The following is a 7,814-nucleotide window of genomic DNA, read 5'->3' on the forward strand; positions in this document are numbered from 1 at the left end:
TGGCCAAAGTATTGGAGTTTCAGCTTCAACATCAGTCCTTCCAATGAACACGCAGGACTGGTCTCCTTTAGAATGGACTGGTTGGATCTCCTTGCAGTCCAAGGGACTCTCAAGAGTCTTCTCCAACACCACAGTTCAAAAGCATCAATTCTTCAGTGCTCAGCTTTCTTTATAGTCCAACTCTCACATCCATAATGACTTCTGAAAAAATCATAGCCTTGACTAGACAGACGTTTGTTGGCAAAGTAACATCTCTGCTTTTTAATATGCTGTCTAGGTTGGTCATAACTTTCCTTCCAAGGAGTAAGCGTCTTTTAATTTCATGGCTGCAGTCACCACCTGCAGTGATTTTGGAGCCCAGAAAAATAAAGTCAGCCACTGTTCCTACTGTTTCCCCATCTATTTGCCATGAAGTGATGGGACCAGATGCCATGATCCTCGTTTTCTGAATGTTGAGCTTGAAGCCAACTTTTTCACTCTCCTCTTTCACTTTCATCAAGAGGCTCTTTAGTTCTTCTCTGTATATCTGAGGTTATTGATATTTCTCCTGGCAATCTTGATTCCAGCTTATGCTTCCTCCAGCCCAGCATTTCTCATGATGTACTCTGCATAGAAGTTAAATAAGTAGGGTGACAATATACAGCCTTGATGTACTCCTTTTCCTATTTGGAACCAGTCTGTTGTTCCATGTCCAGTTCTAACTGTTGCTTCCTGACCTACACACAGGTTTCTCAAGAGGCAGGTCAGGTGGTCTGGTATTCCCATCTCTTTCAGAATTTTCCACAGTTTATTGTGATCCACACAGGCAAAGGCTTTGGCATAGTCAATAAAGCAGAAATAGATGTTTTTGGAACTCTCTTGCTTTTCTATGATCCAGCGGATGTTGGCAATTTGATCTCTGGTTCCTCTGCCTTTTCTAAAATCAGCTTGAACATCAGGAAGTTCACGGTTCACATATTGCTGAAGCCTGACTTGGAGAATTTTGAGCATTACTTTACTAGCATGTGAGATGAGTGCAACTGTGTGGTAGTTTGAGCATTCTTCAGCATTGCCTTTCTTTGGGACTGGAATGAAAACTGACCTTTTTCAGTCCTGTGGCCACTGCTGAGTTTTCCAAAATTTGCTGACATATTGAGCGCAGCACTTTCACACCATCCTCTTTTAGGATTTGAAATAGCTCAACTGGAATTCCATCACCTCCATTAGCTTTGTTCGTAGTGATGCTTCCTAAGGCCCACCTGACAGAATGTGGTCTACTGGAGAAGGGAATGGCAAACCACTTCAGTATTTTTGCCTTGAGAACCCCATGAACAGTATGAAAAGGCAAAAATATAGGACACTGAAAGATGAACTCCCCAGATCAGTAATTGTGCTGTTTGTCTCTGTATGTTTATTCTTTAATTCTTCTAAGTCTTTGTTAATTGATTCTTGCATTTTCTCCATTTTGTTTTCAAGGTTTTTGACCTTTACTATCATTATTCTGAATTCTTTTTTAGGTAGTTTGCCTATTTCCTCTTCATTTATTTGGACTTCAGTGTTTCTAGCTTGTTCCTTCATTTGTATAGTATATCTCTGCCTTTTCTTTTTTTTTAACTTTTTATGTTTTAGGTCTCCTTTTCCCAGGCTTCAGGGTTGAATTCTTTCTTTCTTTTGGTTTCTGTCCTCCTAAGGTTGTTCTAGGGGTTTGTGTAAGCTTCCTATAAGGTGAGATTTATGCTGAATTTTTGTTTGTTTGTTTGTTTTTCCTCTGATGGACAAGGCTGAGTGAGGTGGTAATCCTGTCTGCTGATGATTGGGTTTGTATTTTTTGTTTGTTGTTTAGATGAGGCATCCTGCGCAGGGTGCTACTGGTGGTTGGGTGATGCCAGGTCTTATATTCAAATGGTTTCCTTTGTGTGAATTCTCACTATTGGATACTCCCTAGGGTTAGTTCTCTGGTAGTCCAGGGCCTTTGTGTCAGTGCTCCCACTCAAAAGGCTCAAGGCTTGATCTCTGGTCAGGAACAAAGATTCTATAAGTGGTTTGTTAAAGCATTAAGTGAGATTAAAACAAATATCCAAAAATGAGAAACCAAAGATGAATCACAGACAAATGGCAGCTACAAAATCAGCAAATAATAATTAAAATAATGGAATATACACATATACATATGTGTATGTATGAGCAAAGTCGAAAGAGTCCAAAAAATTAAGTACAGTAGATTGACCTGGTGAACAAAGGAAATCAAAAATTATATTTACCAGTTAAGAACAAAACTAATGGAAGCATAAACTGGAAAACAAAACTAAAGCAAGATGTCAAGTGGGGAATAAATCAATGAAAACAAAACTAACAGTTATGTTGAGAGGAAAGAATATAAAGAAAGAATAGATATGTAAAGTTAAACAGAAGTAGACGAAGAAGATTTACATACATTAAAGATTAACTGCAAGGGGAAAAGAACAGTAGGAAAGGCAAACAAAGGAATAAATATAGAAAAAATATAATAGGTTTTAAAAAATTATAAAAAAAGAAGAAATAAAAAAGGAAAACTCCACAGAACTGCAAAAGCCCAATGTAGAGGCAGAGGTTTATAACAACAATAAAAAGTGTGACAATATACACATACACATATACACCCATAAGCTAAATCAAAATAGTCCAACAAAAATAAAGTACAATAGATTGACCCGGCAAACAAAGGAAACCAAAAATTATATCTACCAGAACAAAACTAACTAAAGCACAAACTGGAAAACAAAACTAAAGCAAAGTGCCAACTAGGGAAGAAAGCAATGGAAATAAAACTAACAAATACGTTAAGAGGAAAGGAAAGAAAGAAAAAAAAGAAAATATAGATATGCAAAGATAAATAGAGGTAAATAAAGAATTATATACATTAAAGATTAACTACAAGGGGGAAAGAACAGTAGGAAAAGCAAAGGAATAAATGTAGAAAAAATAATAATAGGTTTAAAAATTAAAATTAAAAAAAGAGAAAAAAAATAAAAGGGGAAAATCCACAGAACTGCAAAAGCCCAACATAGAGGCAGAGGTTTATAACAACAATAAAAATGTGACCAATAAAAAAAAAGAAATCTCAAAAGCTTAATTGGATTTCATAGTGCCGATAAAATCGACAACTACAACAGAGGGGGAGAAAAAGGGATAAAAAAAGAAAAAAATTCAAAAGAATCTACAGAACAAGTCAAAACATAAGAATAATAAATGTTTTTCTTGAGTCTCTGCTGTCACATTCCTTTCCCTCTCTGGGAGTCACAGTCTACCTCACCTCCCTAGGATGCCTTCCAACTCTGTGCTGATCTCTGGACCTGCTGTGGGGGCAGCTCAGATTTTAATCTGATCCTTCTCCTGTGTGTTCTTGCCTCTAATGTCCACAGCTATCAGAACTAGTACATTTTCTTTTGTGGGAGGTCTCAATGTCCAAATTATATATATATATTCCATAGACACAGAGCCTCCCTAGTTGATTGTGTGGATTTAATCTGCAGCTTGTACAGCAGGTGGGAAGGTTTTGGGTCTTCCTCCTTAGCCACACTGCCCCTGGGTTTCAACTGTGGTTTTATTTCCACCTCTGCCTGTGGGTCATCCACTGGGCTTTGCTTCTGAAGCTGCCCTGGAGGACTTGGGTCTGCCCCTGTGAGGGCCAGGTGTGGAGGTGGTGCACCTGCTTGGGTCACAGGGGTTCTGGCAGCACCAGGTACTCAGGGGAGTTGGCAGCTAGGGCAGCAGGAAATACAGGGCTCTAGAAGGGTATGACAACAAGTAATGGCCAATACACTCCAGTATTTTTGCCTGGAGAACCCCCCTCCCTGACAGAGAAGCCTGGCAGGCCACAGTCTACAGGGTCACAAAGAGTCGACACTACCGAAGCGACCCTGCACGCATAGACACAAGACTTTTTTGCCTGTGGCAGCTCTGCCCCAGTGAAAGTTGAGTGTGAAGGTGGTGCAGCTGCTTCGTTTGTGGGGACATGGACTGCCTCTGCCACAGGAGTTATGGCCCCATCAGAGTCTTTTTTTGAGCCTCTTGTAGCTGGCAATCAGAAGGCCTCTTTGACCAGTTTCTCCATAGCTATGCCCATTCAGGCACTTAGAGGGCTCCCTTGTCTGGGGCCCTTCTCTGTTGTTCATCATGTCAGGCACATAGAGGGGCCCCCCCTGGCTGGGGTCCTACTCTGTAGTTCAGGGCATCAGACACTTAAAGGAGCACCCTGGGTGACGTCCTGCTCTGTAGTTCAGGCTGGCATTTGATGGCCAGCCTCTCTATTGTTCAGCTGTCAATGCTGGCATGTGGGGAGAGAGAGGCTATGGTGATGGCTCCACCCGCTATGTGTGACTCAGCAGTATCGCCTTGCTTCCACGCCTGCCTGGCTTTCCTCCATGGGCATTTCCCACCACAATCTCCTCCCTCACATCCCTTTGATCTGTCTCTCTGCAGTCAACAGCAGCCCTCTCCCTGGGATTGCTCCACAATCCCTAAACTCCAGCTCCCAGCCACTGCGCCTTCCAGCAGACCTGCATCTCTGTCCAGGGTATGTATGGCCGTGGCAAGGACTATCTGGTTCTCATCCCATTTAGGCTGCCACAGATCAGCTGTTTCACTCTGAGCCTTAAATGTTCCTCCTCTGACTCAGACAATTGCCCCAGTGTGGGGATCGGACCCCTGCTTCGGTTCCCCCACTGGTGGAGGGCAGGTCCAGTCCTATTAACACTACTGTTTTTCCCCCTAGTTCCTTCATGCTACCAAGTTTTGCCTGGTTCTGTATATTCTTTTCCCCTGGTCAGGTACTCCTGTCTGCTCTCAGTTGGTGTTCTGCATGCACTTCTGTGTCTGAAGGTGTATTCCTGATGTATCCGTGGAGAGAGATGTACTCCATGTCCACCTACTCCTCTGCCATCTTGTTCTCTCCAAATGTGTTATTTGTCATACTTGAGTAATATTCTATTGTGTATGTGTACCACATCTTCTTTATACATTCATCTGTCGATGGACATCTAAGTTGCTTCCATGTCCTAGCTATTGTAAACACTGCTGCAAAGAACACTGGGGGTGCATGCATCCTTTTCAATTATGGTTTCCTCATAATTGGTATATGCTCATAACTGGTATATGCCCAGTAGTGGGATTGCTGGGTTGTATGATGGTTTTATTCCCAGTTTTTTAAGGAATATCCATACTTTCTTCATAGTAGCTATATCAACTTGCATTCCCATGAAGAGTGAAGAGGGTTTCCTTTTCTCTACACCCTCTCCAGCATTTACTGTTTGTAGACTTTTTAATGAGAGTCATTCTGACTAGTGTGAGATGATACTTCATTATAGTTTTGATTTGCATTTCTCTAATAATGAGTGATGTCTAACATCTTTTCGTGTGTTTGTTAGCCATCTGTATGTCTTCTTTGGTGAAATGTCTGTTTAGGTTTTTTCCCCACTTTTTGATTGGTTTGTTTGCTTTTCTGGTATTGAGCCACATGAGCTGCTAGTATATTTTGGAAATTAATCCTTTGTCAATAGTTTCATTTGCTATTATTTTCTCCCATTCTGAGGGTTGTCCTTTTCACCTTGTTTATAGTTTCCTTCATTGTGCAAAAGTTTTTAAGTTTAATTAGGTCCCATTTGTTCATTTCTGTTTTTATTCCCATTTCTCTAGGTCAGTCATAGAGGATCCTGCTGTGATTTATATCAAAGAGTGTTCTACCTATGTTTTCCTCTGAGAGTTTTATGGTTTCTGGTCTTTAATCCATTTTGAGTTTATTTTTGTGTATGGTGTTAGGAAGTGTTCTAATTTCATTATCTTACATGTAGCTGAACAACTTTCTCACCACCACTTACTGAAGAGACTGTCTTTTCTCCACTGTATATTTTTGCCTCATTTGTCAAAGAGAAGGTGCCCATAGATGCATAGATTTATCTCTAGGCTTTCTATCTTGTTCCATTGGTCTATATTTCTGTTTTTGTTCTCACTACATTTTTAAAAATGAAAAACATGAGCAATAACCAGTACTAAAGCCTAACAGAGGAAGAGATACAACAAAATTAAAATAAGCATAGAAACATTTCCTCCATGAAGTAGGAGACAAGAGCTTAAGCAGATTGCTAGAAAAACAAGGGTTTAGAATGGAGCAAATGGCTTCATAAGAGTAATATACTTTCAAATTGTATAAACCTGGGTATATGTGTTTGTGTGCATGCACATACTCATGCTCAAAATCCAAGAGAGCTGTCAGAGACAAGATGAATCCTTTATAGAACTTCTGGATCCTCTGCTTCTTAATTAGTAGAGCAATTTATGGCCAGGAGCTTTCTAAACTCCTGTGCCTCAACCAGATTCTCTTGGAAACAGCCATGTCAGTAACCACTCAGTCCCAGGACCAGTGGCCCTTCTAGCTAATGCTACCTCTCCCACGGGCAGTGGACAGTTTCTGACTCTGGAGCGTCTTCTCACCATTCTTCCCCAGGGCCCACCTGGCCTAAGATCCCAGGACTCTGATGAAAGAGGAAATACAAGTCACACATCCCAGGACTCTGATGAAAGGAAATACAAGTCACACAAACTATCCAGGAGCTCTCCCTGGGACTGAGGGAGTACAAGGAGAAAACAGGAGAAAAACCTAAGTCTTAAGAGAGCCCTCTCCAAAGAGACCCACACCTTAACACTTTGGCTCTTAACCACTGCCTGTCTCTACATGTTTCTGGCCATATTATTGGCTGGGAAACAAACTCCACTTTTCCTGGGACCTGACTGAAGCCTCTCATCTCAAACTGCTGGAGTCAAGTCTCCTTCCAGCAACAGTGTCCTGTGGCAAGCAGCCTGGCTGGAAATTTGAAAGACGCAGCAAACCCTGAGCAGTCGTGCTTAGTAAGGCAGGTGAGAGACTTAAAGGTGTGTAGTTGTATGTAACTAGTGAGAGCTGTACAGGTATCTGGTCCAAATCCCTCCTGTTTCTACAGAAGGAAATTAGATCCAGATTAGGGAAGTATCTTTCTCAAAGTCAGACACTGCTACCTTCATTCAGTTAATGGCTGAGCTGGAAGATCGAGCCTTCTGCCCTTTTTCCATTTGGAGTCTTCCTGTTTGTTCCTTTATGTATCAAGTTCTGGGACCCCTCCCTTCCCTGGAATTTAGGCCTTTATTTTAAATGGGAATGTTTTTACTGGCTGAAAACCAGATAAAGAGTAAGGAGGAGATTTCCTGGAGGACTGAAAATGAGAAGGGCGGAGAATATAGTGAGAAAGACAACTAATAAAGTTGTCTTCTCACTATATTCTCCACCCTTCTCTTATTCTGGCCAAGGAATCCCTAGGTTGCAGGGTTTTCGAAAGTTTGTACTAATGGGATGCTTTGCGTTGATGAAATCCTACCACCAAAATCCTACCATCAAGTATGATTAAATAGATGAATGGAGAGATGGGGTAATTGAGATGGATGTGAGAACCCCAAACACCCTGTTAACTCCTCAGCCTCTTGATACTTAGGGTGTCTCCCTAAAGCACTATGGCAAACTGTTTTCACAGTTTGAAAACAGTTCCCTGAAGTATTCTGAGATCCTGGGCCTGGAATATTTTAAAATGGCACTGGGTTCAGTCCCACGTACCCAAGTAGGACTTGGGACATGTACTGAGTAGTATCAAACTACTGAGATGCCCAATGGTAATGCGGAAGAAACCACAAAACAATTCACACTTTAGAGATTCAGCTTCCTTTGCCCAGGAGCTTTCTCTCACTGCAATTCAGTATTTCTCTCTGAAGAAAACAGAGCTAAGCTGAGAGTTTCCTGAAAGTCTCCAAATCTTTTCTTTATATATATATAT

This window comes from Bison bison, unplaced genomic scaffold (assembly GCF_000754665.1).
Source record: "Bison bison bison isolate TAMUID 2011002044 unplaced genomic scaffold, Bison_UMD1.0 scf7180017864077, whole genome shotgun sequence".
In the NCBI taxonomy this organism is placed as follows: Eukaryota; Metazoa; Chordata; class Mammalia; order Artiodactyla; family Bovidae; genus Bison; species Bison bison.